The sequence below is a fragment of the Monodon monoceros genome, unplaced genomic scaffold (genome assembly GCF_005190385.1).
Source record: "Monodon monoceros isolate NGI ecotype Baffin Bay Population unplaced genomic scaffold, NGI_Narwhal_1 Super_Scaffold_18, whole genome shotgun sequence".
Lineage (NCBI taxonomy): Eukaryota > Metazoa > Chordata > Mammalia > Artiodactyla > Monodontidae > Monodon > Monodon monoceros.
Genome location: NW_021703774.1, coordinates 68,991,019 through 69,008,882, shown reverse-complemented (window position 1 = coordinate 69,008,882; position 17,864 = coordinate 68,991,019). Strand labels below are relative to the sequence as shown.

The 17,864-nt window shown below is 52.7% G+C and overlaps 1 long non-coding RNA gene across 1 annotated transcript; it reads right to left on the bottom strand.

Annotated features, from left to right (window-relative positions):
• Nucleotides 1–699: 699 nt before the first annotated feature.
• LOC114898242 lies at nt 700–15,804 on the bottom strand. The gene is made up of 4 exons (XR_003794308.1): nt 15,539–15,804; nt 3,454–3,571; nt 1,759–1,821; nt 700–1,027 (listed from the first exon to the last, which is right to left on the bottom strand). It is a non-coding gene; the product is annotated as an uncharacterized LOC114898242 (long non-coding RNA).
• Between the last annotated feature and the right edge of the window lie 2,060 nt (nt 15,805–17,864).

Below are 17,864 nucleotides of genomic sequence, written 5' to 3'. Positions count from 1 at the left end.
GAGATTGGAGGGGGGGGCGCTATCTTTTGGGAGAGCATGTTTTATGCAGGTGTGTTATGGGGCAAATGAGACCAAGAGCACAGTTCCTTCTTGCTGTGGTTCCCCTGCTCCCTCAGGTTCCCTCCCAGGTATTGTTGGGAAGTCCTACCTGCTGTCTAACCTGAATCCCTCTTGTTAAGCATATTCGTCCCCTTCTGCCTCTACTGAGGGTGGACAGAGAGGGAGGAGTGGGTGGCCCTGTGAAGCAGGGATGCTCTTTATCTCTGGTCTGTTCAAACCCTGGAGGACATTTCTAAGGATGTGTCCCTTGGTGGCTGAGACAGAGGGCCATCCAGTGACCTCCCACACAGGCACTCTGGGGGAGCAACCCCACCCTCTCCCATCCTCTTGGTCCTTGGGGTGGTACCTAGGGGCCTCCTTGGCTGGGAGTGTCAGCCCACTGCTCTGAGTTGGGACTGACCAGATCATGGATGGTGTTCCCAGGGGCCTTGGGATGCCTCAGAGAGGTGGGAGGAGCCAAAGAGATCTTTCCTCCCCAACCCATCCCCCACAGGTGGGAGTTCTGTCTTAGTGAGGCTTCCCCCTTTTGTTGCAATGGTGGCTTTTATAGCATTGGTCTCTTGAGGGAGCCTGGTACTGCCCTCCTCTCATTCAGCCCCTCCCCTGCCCAGGTACATCCACTACCACTAGTACTGTTGGTCAGTATTCAAGAGTCTTTATTAGACAGGAGATGGGACTTCCATCTCAGAGGAATCTCAGCTCAGACAACACAGGAGAAACCAGGACGGGTGGGATGGACAGCTTGTAGACCCAGGAGCAATGGTGAAGCAAAGTGTTATCCCAGGTGGCTCCAGGTACAGTGGGCTGCCCAGGCTGGAGGCTAGGGCCTCCCCACTTCTCTCTGGCTCAAAGGCTTCTTGAAAGAGCTCTTCAACTTGCTAGAGTTTAGCCTTATCTTTCAGTCAATCAGGACGGCTTCTCAGAGGGAACCCAAGCCAGCTGGGTGAAGTAGGTTCTTCTTTTTGGTCTGAAAAGAAAAAAAATGTCAAGATTGAAAAAGGTTCTCTTTGGATGGAGACCTTAGCAGGAGGCAGAGGGCAAGTGTCCAGTGACTAGGAAATGCGAGAGACCAGGGAGGGCTCCATGTAAAAGGGGGCCACCATGACAATGGATGAGTCTAGGAGCGTCTTCTAGGTGCTCTACGCAGGGCCATGGCAGGGGTTGTGTGTGTGGAGGGGGAGGCAGAGAGGGCATGCCCAGGGCAGGAGCTCAGATCCCAAACAGGTGAGAGGCTAGGCGGTGGCCCAGGGCACTTGCTTCAGGAAGACAGAAAGCATATTTCCTTGGCTCGGGACAAACCTGGGAAGATTTTGTTGACTTCTACAGCTCCCGTGGCCTCTTCCCCAGTCCTGTCTTTAACCTGCAAGGACTGTTTCAGCATTCCTCAGACTTCACTCCTGCACCTGAGAAGGAGCGCCCCTTCCTCCCCTGAGAACATGCAGAGAAGGCCCCCCCCCATCTGGCCATCTCTCCTCTCAGTCCCTCCGATTGTGTTTGGAACACGTTCTGCAGGAAGTCAGTACAGGGGAGGGAGACAGCATATGCTGTGGGAGCCACCAAGATCCATTTGAAGCCCAGCCCAACTTACTAGTCCTGTGACTTGGGGCTCTGATTATGCCTTTGTAAAGTGGGGACAGTAGCACCAGTTTTCAGGACCGTTGGAAGATTAACTGAGACAATGGCTAGGAAAGGGCTTACACAAGCAAGTGGGTGCCAGATCAAGGTCAGTCCCTTCCTTCCTGGGGTGGAGGGAAGCTGTGCCTAGGAAAGAATAAAATCAATAGGGGCTACACAGAAATCAGGTGTCAGAAGCACAGCTGTGGGCACAGCATTCCTTTCCTGCCCCACCCGGAGTTGGGAGCCCCCAAAGTTCTCCTCACCCGACTTCTCCAACAGCTTTAAAATCTGAGAAGATGGGCTTCCCTCGTGGCGCAGGGGTTGAGAGTCCGCCTGCGAATGCAGGGGACGCGGGTTCGTGCCCCGGTCTGGGAAGATCCCACATGCCACGGAGCGGCTGGGCCCGTGAGACATGGCCGCTGAGCCTGCGTGTCCGGACCCTGTGCTCCGCGGCGGGGGAGGCCGCGACAGTGAGAGGCCGGCGTACCGCAAAAAAAAAAAAAAAATCTGAGAAGAGAATTTCAGAAAGAAATTTTTTCTGAAATTCTAGGCCACACCGCTGTGCTGCCCATCTCTGCTCAGATCAGTGTCACCTTCCTCCTACCTAGACTCTCAGACTTTCCAGACTTGCCTCCTTCCTCCCTGTCCCACCTCCTCCTTCCCTTCCCTGCCCCCAACCCCACCTTTGCCAGTCCCTAACCTTGACCTTGACCATACTATGGAGGGGTGGGGATGGGAGGTCTGCCTCACCCATCAAACTGGAAGCTCCCCAAAGGTAGGGACTCAGTCTCCCTCAAACCTGGGCTCCTTAAGGCCTGTGTCCTGACGCCCTCTGGCCCTATTCCCAGCCTGGGCTGGCTCCCAGAGGCCCCGAGGTGAGCCAGCTGCCCCTCAGTGCCCGCTAAGTCTGTTAGCATCTCCCTCCACAGCTCTCTTTCCCCTCCTTGCTCCAGATCCTCAGCCTGTCTGGGAACCCTGCTAGCCCCAGGCTGGCTGGATTTGGGGGAACAGCAGAGGAAACTGGTGTCTGTCAGGGCCTGGGAAGGGGTGGTAGATGAAGCCCAGCGCAGGGCCCTCCTCTGGGTGGGGGAGGAGGAGTCCAGATGGAACAGTCTCCGCCTGTTACACCCTCCCAGCTCCAGACAGAGGGAGCATCTCCTAGCAACCGTACAGTAGCAGGGGGCTGGGAAGAGGGTGGGGGCTGGGAAAGCGGGGCGGTGAACAGTGATATCGTAAATTATCCCTAGCCCCTCCCTGCCAGCCCACCCTTCCTCAGTTGCGAATGGCCTCCTTTCTCTCTCCACCTGCTCCTCATTCAGGATTCCCTTGCAAAGCTGGTCCCTGCTCAGTGCCCCTTATAGGTGCCCCTCTAGCTCAAGGTGACCATTCTCAGCCTTCTGCTTGAGCTACAGAAGGAGGGAATTCTTACCCTCCCAGGATCTCTCAGGGACCCTGCTGGAACGTCCCCAGTGGCTGGAGGGGGAGACTGCCTTCCACCCCCACTGCACCCGAGCTAGAAGACTATCACTTACCAATGGTCTCTGGCTCCTGCCTCTCTCTTTGGGTGGGGATGGGGGCAAGGAAGGGAAATTTCAAAGCATTTGTGACACTGACTCCACTTCTCTAAACAAAAGCTTTTAGACTTGGGACCTCCAAGTCTTTAAGGGGCACTTGGGCCCCTCATCAATCTGGCCAAGTCTCAGTTTCCCTATCCCAACAGCTGGAGTCCGGGAAGCTCAATAAAGTGACTAAAGCTGGGTGGCAGTTCTTCCTTACCTCTCCAATTAGCCATGTCAAGCCAAGGGTCAAAGAACTGGTACTTCAGCAGTACAGATCTTGGTTAGACACTGGAAAGGACTTCCCAAGACAGCAGTAAGCAAGATCATGGAATTTCCTGGTTGGAGAGAGGAAAAGTCCGTCAAAGAAACAGGAAACTGAGTGGGAACCCCTTAAATTTTGTCTCATTAATGCTTTCTTAGCCATGTTAAATAACACATAGAGAGTATTTAGCAGAGCCTGACATATAGTAAGCCTTGGTTTTGGCTATTTTTAAAAATCATATATTAATATGATTTTTTATTGGGTGGATATCAAGAGGAGAGATAAATCCCCTGGAGACCTATCTCCCATCCTCCAGGAACCCCATGGGAAAATCCAGATATGAGATAGTGCCCCAAGTACAAGATGGCAGCCAATTGCCATGGTAACAGCAGAAGAAGGAGTCTGGTTGGTTGCGGGGGCAGTGCCGGGAAGCCAGCTGGTGCCAGATGGACAAACCCAGCAGAAGGTAGCCCCAGCTGGGTGAAGCTCATGACCCTGTGCCCAGGGCTCTCCCTCCATATGCCAGCCTCAGCCTGTCCCTTCCCTCCAGGCCTAAAGGCTCCATTGCTATCTGTGGGGATTCCTCCTCGAGACTCTTGCTTGTACAACAAGGGATGACTGCTCAGAGACAAAAGACCCTCCTGCTCAAAGTCTCCCTGGCCCACCAGCCGAGAGGTCTAAACTGGTCTGAATTTTGCTCACTCCTGACAGTGCTGAGGAACCTTAAAATCAGGGACTTGGGAGGGTCCTAAGTGGCAAGGCTTGGAGGTACCATTTTGTACTCATTCAGTGGAGGGTCACAATGTCTGGCTAAGGTTCCCTCTGGAGAGCATTGAGACGAGGGAGCAGAGTGGGTTAGGACAATGAAGGGAAATCGAGCTTCACTCCACCCCTCCTCTCTTCCCGGAATGGCTGGACAGTATTCACACAGAGCCAGTGGGAAGTTCTTCCTGAGAAGGATGAAAGAAGCCATGGTCATGGAGTCCCTTTCACCACATAGTTGTTAAAAACAAGTGCCTCCCAAACCTGTCTCAGCAAGATGCTCACCTGCTTGAGACCAGAGAGCTCCAGCCAGTCCACGGAGCCCAGCCACGCTTCCCAGACAGGGCTTCATCACGTTCTGCACCCAGAGTCCCTTCACTCTCCTCCCCAGCAACCCACTCCCTCATTTCCAAACTCTGGAAGCCTTCCTGGATTGTCCCCATCTGCCTATCGTGGCCCCTCTAACTCTGTGTCCCTCAGCATTTAGAATGGGCACTGGACATCTGCACACAGCCTTGAAAACACTTTCATCCACACCGACCTATTTGATCCTCAGGATAACCATGGAAGGAAGTTAGGATCCAAAGACGTCAAGTGACTTGCCTAAGGCCACCCAGCTAGTAAGGGAGGGAAGATAGAATTTGTATCTTGACCAGCCTGTCCTATTCCAGAGTCGAAAACCAAAACCTCCTTCTTTTGTTGTTCTTCCTATGGCCGGAGCCCCTCTTATCAAATCTGTGAGCAACCTGTCAGCTGAGGTGCGTCCACTGTCATTCTACCGCTTCCAGTGCCCCAAATCCAAACTTTTATTAGCAGGGACGGTGTACCCAACGGAGGGTTGGAGGTAGGGGAGAAGGTCTACCCACACTGCCAATTAGCATAAGTAACACTGAGGCCAGGCAAGGAGAGAAACCTCCCCTGGGTGTGGAGACCGAGGGGACCTTGGACTCCTTTTTGGGCTCTGGTCAGTCCTGATCCCAACATAGCCCTCCCTGGACGGGGAGCTCTGTGCAGAGCTGGAGGGGACTCTTATGCTGGAAGAAGAGAGAGGCTCCGGGCGGGGCCAGCCGCAGAGGTACTATGGGAGGGCATGTACAGTTGGGGAAGGGAGGCTAGACAGGCCTGGCAGGATCGGAGATACACCTGGAAAGACATGGGGAGGGAGCAGGGGCAGAGCCTTGGTGCTGGAGAGGAGCCTGTCCTGGGAACGGCTCTACCATGGGTGGCCTCACTGTGAGACCTGGCCAAATCTCAGCTTCTGTTTCCTGCCAGGACCTGGCTAAAGCTTGAGGCCACCCCTCACCCTCCCCTCCTCCAACCCCATTCCAGCCCACTCCCAGTGGGCCCTGGGAGCTAAGCCCCCGCACCTGACATGGCCACTTCCACAGCTATTCACAGAGAGGTCTTTGTGCAGAGGCTGCGCCTGGGGGAGGGGCGGTAGGCGGCACACCCACTTACATTCCACCCTAGTGGCCGGCAGTGGCATCGTCATCTCCTCAGCTGTCTCTCCAGCCTCTCACCCCTTCTCTAGGAAGAATCTCCTCAGAGCCTTGGCCCACCCCTGGACCCTCCCTTACCCCTTCTCCCACTCCCTCCTCCAGGAAGTTTCCAGGACTGAACTTCTCTGTTCTTCACTCCAGTCCCCAGAGGTCCATCTCCTGTCCTGACCTCAGGGCACTCACTGTGCTGGGGACCAACCTTGGCTTCTCCACGTCTCTTCCCGGGGAGCTCCCCTGAGCCTGCCCGACCGTGCAGGTATGTGTGGCCGAGAGGAGTGAGGGTGATTCTAGAGGGGGAGAGGCAGAGACCCTTCTTCGGGTGGCTCCCACTCCTTTCACATTCCTCTCTTTGTTCAGAACCAGCCAAGAGCCAGTTAAGTATCTGGTTGGTGCTGGGCTCAGTGGGCAGCTAGATTCGGGTTTCCCCCTTCATCCTGGGGGTGGTTATGTGCTGTCCCCGAGCCATACTCTGCACTCAGCACCTCTGAGGCTGTCAGCTAACTGCCCAGTACCCCTATCAAATCCAGTCTCCCTGGTGAAGCACATAAGGCTCCTAATAACTGAACTTCTGCCTCCATTTCCCATCTCCTCCCAGTCAGACTCCCTCCGAGGGACACGCTAGTCGCCTGACACAACATGCTCTTCCCTACCTCCTTGCCTTCACATACGCTGTCCACTCCCCACCACGCACTTCGTCAGACGCCTTAGACTGTTAGCCCCTGCTTAACTTTGATCACTTTTATTCCCTTTATTTTATCACTTATCTTTTGGCCCCCTCCAGGAAGCCTTCCTTAACTCACCTAAGGTGTCCCAGGGCTCCGGCCCCCATGCTGCCACAGCACCTTGTATAAGTCTTCAGGACGGCAGCCTTTACACTGTCTTGTAATTATCCGTGTTTGTCTCCCCCACCAGGCTGCTAGGCCCTCAAAGCAGCTTTCACCTTCCTCTTCAACATAGCATCTGGCACACAGTAGGCACCCAATAAATGCCTGTTCAGTGAATGAGCTGACATGGAGATATGGGTAAGGGAAAGGAAGGCATGGATGTGAGAAGCGCTACTGAGGACGAAGTGATGGGTTCTGATGTGACTGATCTGGATGAAGGGGAAAGGAAGGAGGCAAATCCAGGATAATGCTTGGGATTTGCACCTGAGGACCTAGAAGTTTAATGATGCTATTGATAGAGGTGGGGAAGCAGGAATGTAGCGCAAGACTTAAAGCACAATGCTGAGTGAGGAAGCATCTGAATGCCCTCCCTATGTTTGGGGAATGGCCATCTCATGAGTTTTGGAGGGAGGTTGTACTTATAAGCCACTACAGAAGCCAAAAGCACAGGTACTTTCCCTGGTTTCCTTGCAGCTAGGGCCTGGTCATGAGGTCCAGGCTTAGCCAATCAGATGCACCACTCCAGTCTGATCTGGGAGCTAATGACAGGACCACAGTAGTTAGGGTGCAAATCTGGAGTTTAGAGAAATGAGTGAGCGTTTATAATTCCAAATGATGGTTGAAATGATTAAAGTGAAAGAGCATGAGTGGAAAGAAAAAAAAAAAAAAAAAGAGCTGATAGCAGAACTTTGGGAAACAATTCTGACTGGAGAACTGATCTACCCAGAGGACTGAATGACTAGAACCCAGAATGAATAATCAGGGATATAGCAGAAGAACCAAAGGCCAAAGGAGAAGACATCAGTATGAAATGGATATCAGTAGGAAATGTTCCACAGAGGTCACCAGGCTTGAGCAAGGGCCATTTGGTCCGGTTGAAGAGTCTGTGTGAGAGGCTGGAGAGGGCACAGGTTTCACCAGTTATGAAGGTGGAAGCCAGACTGATGGGCTGAGGAGAGAAGACTTGGAACTTCACCTCAAGTACATAGCGAGGAGCCCTTCACAGACCCCAGAGAAACCCTCAAACTGACAGATAATCCTGCCTGCCCACACCTTACCCTCTCCCCCTCCTTTTCCTGCTGATACTCCCAGTTCTGATTCTTCCTGTATTTTTTTTTTACACTCTTCACAGTCCTCCAATTTCTCTAACCACTGGCACCCATGAGGGGTCTGGAACTAAACTCAACACAGAGGCCTCTCTACCACCTCTGATCGTATGTGAGGTTCATGTCTCTTCTGGGGCTGCCATCCCTCATCTCTCCCTCCTTCCTTCTCTCCCCATCCTCTTCTCACAATTCCACTAGTAGGAAGATTCAACAATGTTCCTGGTCAGCCAGAAAGTCCTTCTTATGGTCTCACCTCCCTCCCTGTCCACCAACCAAGGCTGGCTCTCAGCCCACACCTGTCAGAGGCGGCCATTTTATAGGCGCCAGCTACCTAAGATGGTGGCCTCCCTCTCTCCCTCTGCTTCCGTTCCCACAGCTTGCCTCCTACCCTTGCCCCTTTCTTTCTGAAGCCTGAGCCCAACAAGGTGGGGGGCCAGGCTAGGGAGCCAAAGCCGGAGGAAGCAAGACAAAAAAGGACAGAAAAGCCGGCCCCTTGGCATCTCTCTTTGGCATTTGAGTCTAGCATAGGGAGGGAGGGCAGAAGGGAAGAAAGAAAGTAGTGTGAGTTTTTATTTCTGTCTTCTTCCTGCCACCTCCCCCTCCAACACATACACTTTGATGAAAACAAAATCTCTCCCCTTTTCTCTCTTCTCCAACCCCCCTCCCCATTTTTCCTGGCTCCTACCAAGAGCCTCCTGGAATGCAAATGAGTTGTATTATGCAAATGTATGCAAATCAGGCTTAACAAGCGGAAGGAGGGGGCAGAATGCCTAATGAGTAATGGCGGAGGGTACAGATGGAGGGTGGCAGGAATGACCCCATCTTCTGTGTTCCCACAGCCTGGGGGCTTGCTGGGGGTAGTGAGGTGTCCTTCACTTCTGGGAAAGAGTAGGGGAAGGCACCGTTGCTTCAGCTGAGAAGGCCTAGGATGGCCTTGGCTATAGGTGAGGGACAGGAGAGCTTGGGGGGAGACAGGGTTAAGTACAAGGGACTCACTTACACAACCTTGCCCAGAGACTCTGGATGTACCAGCCTCCCTGCCTGTATGGTCTGCTGATGGCTGAACCTTCAGCTGAAAAGAGGGTGACGCTTATGCATGCCATGGCTTGTGCATCAGAAAGGAGGATTCCCAAGGGAAGATTCCCAACCAGACCCAGGTTCTTCCTGGGTGGGGTGGGGGTGGGGGTGCAAGCTGTCTCTCTTTGTGCTTTGGAAGGTGGGGGTTGGGGTGGTTGCCATGGCAACATACCATGGAACACCCACCTCCCCAACATCCAGCCCCAGAGGACCTAGAGAGTTGGGAGGGATAATGGATTGACACCCCCTGATGCCCCCACCACCTGGCACTGCCAGCCGGAGATGGCGGCATCAAATCCTAGAAAGAATGGTCCCTTTGTTTCCAGACTTGTGGTGTTGGGGGAGCAGGACTGGGCACACAGAAGGACCTTTCCCAGGCCCCATTCCAGTTTGCGTGACTCTTGCCGGCCTCTGGAGACTCCTTGTGGCCATCCACTGGCCTCTTTGCCCTGGCAGGTTGTTGCCCCCTCGCCTTGTCTCCCATGGGCTTACCAGCTACTGCTAGGTATGCCTTCCCCTGTGCTTCTCTCTGAGGCCTCCCTTCCCACCCTTCTCAGACAGAGAGAGCAGTCAGTTCCATCTCTTCCTGGCTTGTGTGGACACACCTCACATGTCTGGACATGAATCCTGTCTTTTGTATGGGGGCAACCTGTGAACTCTACCTACCTGCAATAGGGCTGCTCCACCCAACTCAGGCAGGGAGACTCCTTAAGGAGGTATCAGACACAATAAGAGGGCCAGGCTGGAAACCGGGAGCCTGGATCTTGGCCTTTCCACTAACCAGCTGAGTGACCTTGGTCATACCTCTTGCACTCTCTTGGGAATCTGTAAAATGAGGGCTATAGAGCTGATGCTATCTAAGGCTCTGCCTGATCCATACACTCTGTACCTTACATGAGCTTAGGTTAAATTCTTCCTGAAATTTAACCCTCAACCTCCCTACTGCTGGAGCCCTCTCATTCAGACTCCCCAAAGTGGACAAACCCAGTTTCCTGGAGACGGAATGGCAACTGCCCTCAGCCTTTTCCTCTCCCTGAGACTCAACAGCTGCCTGCAAACAACTCCCCAAAATTAAAAATTCTAGAGTCTTTGATATATAACCGTGCAGACAGGATCCCCTTCTAACCCTCCCGAAGGGGGTCAGCACAGCCACCGCACTCACCGCCTGGGAGCTGTCCGTGGTGCTGGATACGGCTCTGGTGCCCTTGTGGAGGAAAGAGGGCGGGAGGGTGGTGGAGATCCCACCCACCCACCCCAGACGAGAAGCTAAAGGGAAGAGAAGAAGCAGAAACATTTGGAAACAGCAAGGAAAGGGGCAGATGTATTTCTGAAGACAGTTTCTCCTCCCTGAAGATCTCCAAATAGCCAATACTACTTTGGGGGAGGAAGAGATCAAGAGTCAATGAAACTCTGAAACTCACACTCCTTCATCCCTAATGATTTAAGTGTCCCAGATTAGATCAGTCCTCATCTGGATCCTACTTGGAAATCCACATGGAGATGGAGTCATAGTTTCTGCCCTTGGGGTAGAGCTCAGGCTGAATTAGTGGACAGGTTACAGACTTCGAAATTCCATCCTAAATTCTAAGACTCCTATGAGGAATCTAGTAATAAAGATGAGGAAGATACACAATCTGCCTGATAGTATTATGGCTCTTAGGAGCTTGTGTGGGGGGGTAATAGAAAGGTAGGGAAAGTAGGAAAGGGTATGTGTGTGCCTGCTTGCATGTGCACAGGTGTGTGTGTGTGTGTGTGTGTTTGCGTGTTTCCCAGGCAGAGAGATGAGCCTATATCAGTGGTTCTTAACCTTAAATGCACATTTAGAAACACCAACGGGCCTTTTAAATGATACTGATGCCTAGGCCTCATTCTCAGGCACTCTGGGATACGCTGGACCCAAATATCAGTATTTTTAAAAAAGTTTCCTAGGTGATATTAGTGCATAACCAAGTTGAGAATCCCTGGTCTGGAAGAAAGCAAATAAGAAAAATTTCAGGGGTTAAGCCTGAGCAGCTGGAGGAAGGGGCAATGCTAGGCCCCCTGGAGAAGGGAATGAAGAGGGAGGAGAAGGACAAACATATAACCTCCCCTCTCCTAGGAGTTCCCAATAGCCCCAAGCCTGGCCTGGAGACCGACTCAGGTGTTGGGCCTGTCTCTTCTGTGCTGTGGGAGCTCAAGCCATTCCAAGGCAATGAGATGAACTTTCCCCCCACCCCAGTCCCTTGTGCAGAGACAGGGAATGGGTGCAATGACCCTGAGGGCGTGCTGTTCCCCTTCACCCAGAAGGTCCCCAGGGAGGCAGTTGTGGAAGGTAAACAGCAACAATGGTCTCTTTCAGTGTCCAGATTCCAACCCTTCAGTCCAATTAGCAGACACAGCAAACAGCAATTCAGCTGCCTTCAGCCGCTGTCATAACAAACTCAGAGCAGCCTTAATGGGGGGATTAGGGCAAGAGGAGGGGGGGTGTCATTCTGAGCCCTGGGAGAGCCTGGGTGGCAAGGAAGGGTTCCCCTTTTTCTCTTACCTCTCTCCTATCTAAATATGCCCTGGCCCACACTTACCTTCCACAGCCCTGTTCCTCATTCTCCTCAAAGTTCTGAGAATGTTTCTATGGTTTTGTCTACTCTTTCCCTCCAATGATTTTAAAGCATTAACCTAAACTCATTTAACGACTAAGGAAGTTGGTACACCCTGCCTCCGAATGAGACAGTGTTCTAACCACTCAAGATCTCTGAGGTCTCAATAGCAAAGGAAGGAAGATGGAAAGGTCAAAGGTCCCCAGAACATCACTGTGGAAAGGGGGTGAAGAAATAAATATCAGTATTCCAACTCCCACACCTTGGGAAGTACAGGCCTCAGAAGGACTTCCAGATGTGGAAGAATGCAGAGGGGCCTGTGCTCTCTGGTGAGTTATCACCCTTGGGAATCAAGAGTCAGCAGTTGGGGGACTTCCCTGGTGGCACAGTGGCTAAGACTCCACAATCCCAATGCAGGGGGCCCGGGTTCGATCCCAGGGAACTAGATCCCACATGCATGCCGCAACTAACAGTTCTTATGCCACAACTAAGGAGCCCACATGCAGCAACTAAGACCCGGAACAACCAAATAAATAAATAAATATTAAAAAAAAAAAGAGTCAGTGGTTGGGAAGGTGGGGGGTTGGGAGACAAGAAGACAGAAAACACCCCCTCCCCCTTTTTCTTTTCTGGCTGCACTACACAGCATGTGGGATCTTAATTCCCAGATCAAGGATTGAATCTGCACCCCCTGCACTGGAAGCACGGAGTCTTAACCACTGGACCGCCAGGGAAGTCCCCAAAAACACCCCTTCTTAAAGCCTTTCAGCGAAGAAGAAAAGCCTGCATACTGATAGACAGAACTCTCTTTGGTTCGTTAATTATACCCACTACCTAACTGGTCCTTTAATTTAATAAACTCTTTTTAGTAACTCCAGAAGCTTAATAGAATAAATTTGGAATTATCGTTTACACAGCCATACCTCTTTACCTACATAAGTCAGTTTACCAATCTTAAGTACTCTTACCAAAACATGGTAAGATCCATTAAGGAGAAAAAAAATACAATGGTCATTCTGCCATGTGGACTCCAGCCACTTCCCTTAACAGGCTTCCGGAGGTCTGTTCCTCCTCTCCCCAGGCTTCAGACGCTGCTTCCTCAGGTCCCAAGAGTCCCTCCTCAACTCCAAAGCTGAAAAGGAGGAGGAATTTTCTCAAGTTTAAATGTTTTGAGATCCTCAGTCGAGAATATGCCAAAAAGCTGTCCTTTGGTTCTCTGAGGTCAATCATATACTTTCCAACAGTCATTTCAAACTGTAGCCTTTAGCTACTCTGCAATCTAAGAATTCCTCTTTACCTGTGGGTATCAGAACATATAAGATCTTTTATATAGAATTCTTCATTTGCCCCCTGTAACAACCCTGAGGATATAAATTCTTACCCCCACTGTACAAATATCTGATCTGAGGCTGGTTAATAATGGCACCTAAACATAGACCTTGGTTCAGTCACATTTGCTCATTCTCTTTCATTCCCTAGCCTTTCTGGTTGTGTTGATTCCTGTTATTGTAAGGACCTTTCAACAAAATCTTTTTTGATGCCCGGATTGGGAAAATTTTGGCCCCGGGTGAGGGTGTGAGTGAAAATGTAAAACTTGAGACAAATATTTAGAAGAAAATTTCCTTTGAACTCCTGGACTCAGAATTCAATAGGGGAGGGTATTGGGATAAAGGGCTGAGGAGAGAAATAGGTAAAGAACCTAGCTTAAAATTTGTTTTCCAGTAGGAATAGGTGGATGTAGCAAGATCCGAAGAACAGAACTAAAAATTCTTGGACACAGAAATGTGATGATACAAAAGAGAAATTGGTAAGGCCCTTCTGTGCCCCTTTCAACCCAACCTCCATGCTTCCCCATTCCATCGGTTCTCCTATTGGGTTTAGCTGGAGGAAATGCTATCTGGTATAAAGGTTGGGGGAGGCAGAAGGCAGGACTCAGTGGTGTCACTGTGACGTCTGCATTTTGTAAAAACCCCCAGATCCCAGAGTGTCTCTTCCTCTAGTGGATTTATAGCTATATGTAGCCAGGAATCCCTAATCTCACATCTGAGCTTCCTACCCACCATGGATCACGCACATCCAATCTCATACCAGGTCACACATCACTCAGTTTCTCACCCTCATAAGCAGACATACACGGCCCACAAGCACTGTCACCCATCATTCTCCTGACAACCCTATCCACACACCCACACACCGTATGTACGCACGAGGCATACACAAACCCTCACTCCCACATCGCTCCTGCCTCCTATTCCCCCTTTCCACTGAGGTGCTTGTTTTGTAGGATGTAAACCCTCAACCCACCAGTGCCCTCAGGCCCTCTATTCTCCTTTGGAGATCCTGTGGTCAAACACATTACTGGGATACAACAATAATAATATAAAGTCAAATGGTGTGGCTAATAATATAGGTTTGAAGTCTCCTGTGGATGAGCCTCAGCAGATCCCAAATACACATTTGCAGCTAACTACATGAAAAGTTAAAAAAAAAAAAAGTCAGCCCGTGCTCACAACCAGGCCTTGCATCTCACAGTGGGGTTTCCCTCTCCGCTGATGCACAGATTCCCTCCCTTCTTAGCTCATTCCCGTCTCAGTCTACCCACCTCACCCTCTCTAGTCCTTCCCTCAGGCAAGCATGGTAGAGTAGAGAAGTAGAGAAAGTATTGGATCTGAAACCACTGAGTGACATTAGCAATTCATTTGAATGCGTAGCTCCTGTTTGTAAAATGCGGTTAATAACAGCTACCTCACAGTGTTGGAGGATCAAAGGAAGGCACCTAGGCAGAGTGCTGTTACTGGGAAATACGGTGCGGTGTTAGGGATTAATAGTGCCTGCCCCATACCCACTCCCTTTCTTCCTAATCCTGTCTCCAGCTGCACACCCCCGCTCCAAAAAACCAGATTTCAAACAGCTGAAAAAAGCAAAAAGGCCGTTAATCTCTCTTTCCTCCAAACCAGGAAGAAGACATAGGCACTCTGGACTCTCTGAAGCCCAATTGTTTTAGTTTGAATTCCCAAATATTTCTCCCACATAATATATAATTGAATCATAATCTTGTAGCTATAAAATCAGCTCCTGGGAGGAAATTTTAAATTTACACAGGCAAAGGCAGTCAGTATGAGGTCATTTGTCCAGTTGTCCTGCCCTGTGTTCTGGAATGCGGGGGGTGGGGTAGGGGGATGGTGGGGAGTTGTCGGGATGGGGAGAAGTAATAAATGCAGAGGGGCCCACTTCTAGTTTTGCCACAGTTACATTTATCCTACCAAGTGACTAGACCATCCTCCACTCAACTGCACCTAAACACCCTTTTGCTTAAAATATTTAGGTCAGGCCAGATAAATGGATTCTTTTAGGAAAGGCCCTGATTAATCTCTCTAATTCTTTGCTTTCTCTGGGCAGCATAAATACCAAGCGACAAATTCCTTTGTGTTGGAGCTCCTTGAGGCCATTTGCTCTTGGAGATGATTTCCAAGACAGTGAGGATGGGGTGGGGAGGTAGTGTGTCCTGAAAGACCCCAACTCAACCCCTTTAGTCAGTGAAGACAAAGCTGGCATGAGAAGCTTTTCAACACATCAGATTCGGGTCCTGAGTGGGAAGGAGGAAAGAATATGAAAACAAGGAGGCTGAGAAATACTCTGCACTCTGTCGCCCCGGACCCAGGCTGGGCAAAGGGGTTCCCCAGCCACCCTGTCCTCTTTTTGAGCGACCCCGCCCCCACCCCCAGTACTTCCAGTCTACCTCCACTTATCTCCACTTTGCCATTCTCGGCTCCCGATCTAGCTGGATAGACTTACGTGGCTTCAGGGAGCCCATCAAAGCAAAGGCTAGCCTTCTCAGGTGACCTCCCCCAAACTCTCCCGCCCCAGCAATAGCTGTGAATAGCTTGCGGGAAGCTGTTCACCAGCGCCCACGGGAGAGGCCTGGCCCAGGAACCCCCGGCACCGTCCGGAATAACCCTGCAACAAGATTTCAACAGATCTCTCCCTTGGAGCAGCTTCCCCGGCAGTGACCGAATCCGCAGACTGCCAGAAAAGGCCCCATCCCGAGAAGTAACCACAACGCCCTTTCTTGCTACCCCCCGACTCGGCGGGGGAAGGTACTGCCTTGCGCCTGGCTATGGGGCTGCGACTCCTACCTGCGCGGACCGAAGTTGGAGGGTGGAAAGTCGCCCCGACTGTTGCGGTCTTGAGGCCCGAGGGCCGCCGGGTCCTCTTCTCGCCTACCACGGCCCGTGGGTCCTCGCAGCTCTAGCCCCTCGCTTAGGCCTCCCCCGCCCGCCCGTGCCGCCAGCTTTCCCGGGGCCCCTCCGCGCAGTGTATGGGGTTATTTTTACTTTCGGTTATCTAGCTTTATGAAGACTCCACACCACTCATACAGCTAGATAACCAAAGATAACAACCAACCCCGCCTCCTGGCTGCCGTCGCCGCCTCTTCCACGCAGCCTCTCGGCTGCCGCTGCGGACGCCTGTATCGCCGAAGCATCCTGGTCGCCCGCCGATGGGCGCTGGGGAAAGGGTACACTGGTAGAGGTGGGGGACTGGGAGAGAAACAGAGTCCAGGACGGAAAAAGACTCAGAGACACTGGGACACAGACATGACAGAGACCGAAAAAGGCGTGGAAGGGACGCGACGGCCGACGGTGTCGAAGTCCGGGAATCGCCCCCGGATCCCCAAAGCTTGCGACGCCTCGTTTCCCGCTCCCCATTCGAGCCAGAAGCGAGAGAGTTCCGCTGGTCCCTGGGAGGAGGGACTCTCGGGCTTTTCGTGCCACACGGGAAGACTGCAGGGACCGAGACAGAGGCCTCCCAAACCTCACGGGGTCTACATTGCCCTCCTTTGGGAGATCCAGGCGCATCCGATAGACCGAACCTTAGCTTCCAGCGGAGCCCAAGCCTCCGTGTGGGGTCGTAGGGGGAAGGCGCGGAGCCGGCCCCACCACAGCTTCCACCTCGCGAGGGCGGTGGAAGCGAAGCGGAGCTCATGCAGGGGAAAGGGCTGGATCCAAGCCTCCGACTAAAAGGGGGAGCGGGTAGCGAAATCCTGGGGGTAAAACCCTGGAGGTGTCCCAGAAGGAAACAGGGAAATCCTAGCAACCCAAAGGGGGTGGGAGGAGGCGACCCAGGGACTACCAAGCGAGTCTCTCTAGGAGAGAAGGAAAAGGCAGAGACACACCCAAGAAGGGATCCGAGAGAGCACCCACGAGATGGGGAAGAGGGAAGAAAGCGGAGGGCGGGCCGGGAAGGTGAGCCGAGTCCCGGGCCCCGCAGGACCCCCCAGAGAAATGGCTTTGTACAAAGAGGTCCAGAATCACCCAGGGCTGTGAAAATGGCCGGGGGTCCGAAGCGAGAGGCGCCCTAGGGGTTGGTGGGAGTTCCGATCAGGAACGGGAATCGTCTTGGGGGTCCCGGGAGCCCTGAGGAGGGTGTGGGGCTCGGCCAGCCCCCCTAGTGGTGGAGGTGCCGGCACGCAGGATTCCGAGGCTCTAGCCCACCTCGTGTCCCGAGCCAACCAGGCCACTTACATCGAGCCTAGTGTGCCCATCCGTGCTCTCCCGCGCGGTCCTCCCTGCAGGCTCCCGCCCACGGAATGCCATTGCCCTGGGTCCGAGATGCCAGGGCTCAGCGGGCGCCGGGGTGGAGGCGCCCGCCGGGATCTCAGCCTCCGCCGAGCCAAGGCGAGCAGGGCAGAGCGGGCCTCACCTCCCTAGCTCCTTCCGTAGCTTCTGCCGCTGCTCTGACCCGGGCGCGCTCCGGCTCCGGACTTTTCATTCATCCTTTCACGCTCCCTCCCCAGGCGAGCCCGTGATTGGCTCCGCCGAGCCTGACGTCACCACCTCGTTCCCCCGCCGGCTCCGCCCCTCCCCCTTCCCAGGTTGAACCGGAGTGCGCAACTGGGGCGCCCTCCCCCCGGGAGAATGGTGAGGGGCGGAGGAACTACTATGTCTGTGTGCTGATTCCCAGCCTTTTGCTGCATCCCCGAGACCTGCCGGCCATCTCCAATCCATTGCCATTTGTGCTTTTGCACTCCAACCTCACTCTTTTTGTAGGTTCTACATTTTCCATTTTGGCCCTAGGTGTATTGCACCAGGTCCAGGGCTCAATGATGGGAAAAGAGATCGGGTGACATCTCCTCAAAAAGAACCAGATGGCTGGAGATTCTACCTCTACCTGCCTTCTCTCATCAGGATATTCTTTGTGCCTCCCAGACTGTGATCTTAATCTTTTAGGGTGGACGGGAACCTCCCTTGTTGGTTTTCAATCCAAAACAGTGAGGGAAAGATCCTGGAAGTTTGGGACTCCTATTGGGAGATGCAGGGTCTGAGCGAGGCTGGGCCTCCTTCTTCGCCGTGCAGAAATGAGAATATCTCTTGAACTTGTTCGCAGCACCAAAGTTCCAGGTACGGGAGGCTGGGGATCCCAGCTGGCATTAGTCTGCGCAACACCTGCAGATCTGACCTAGCC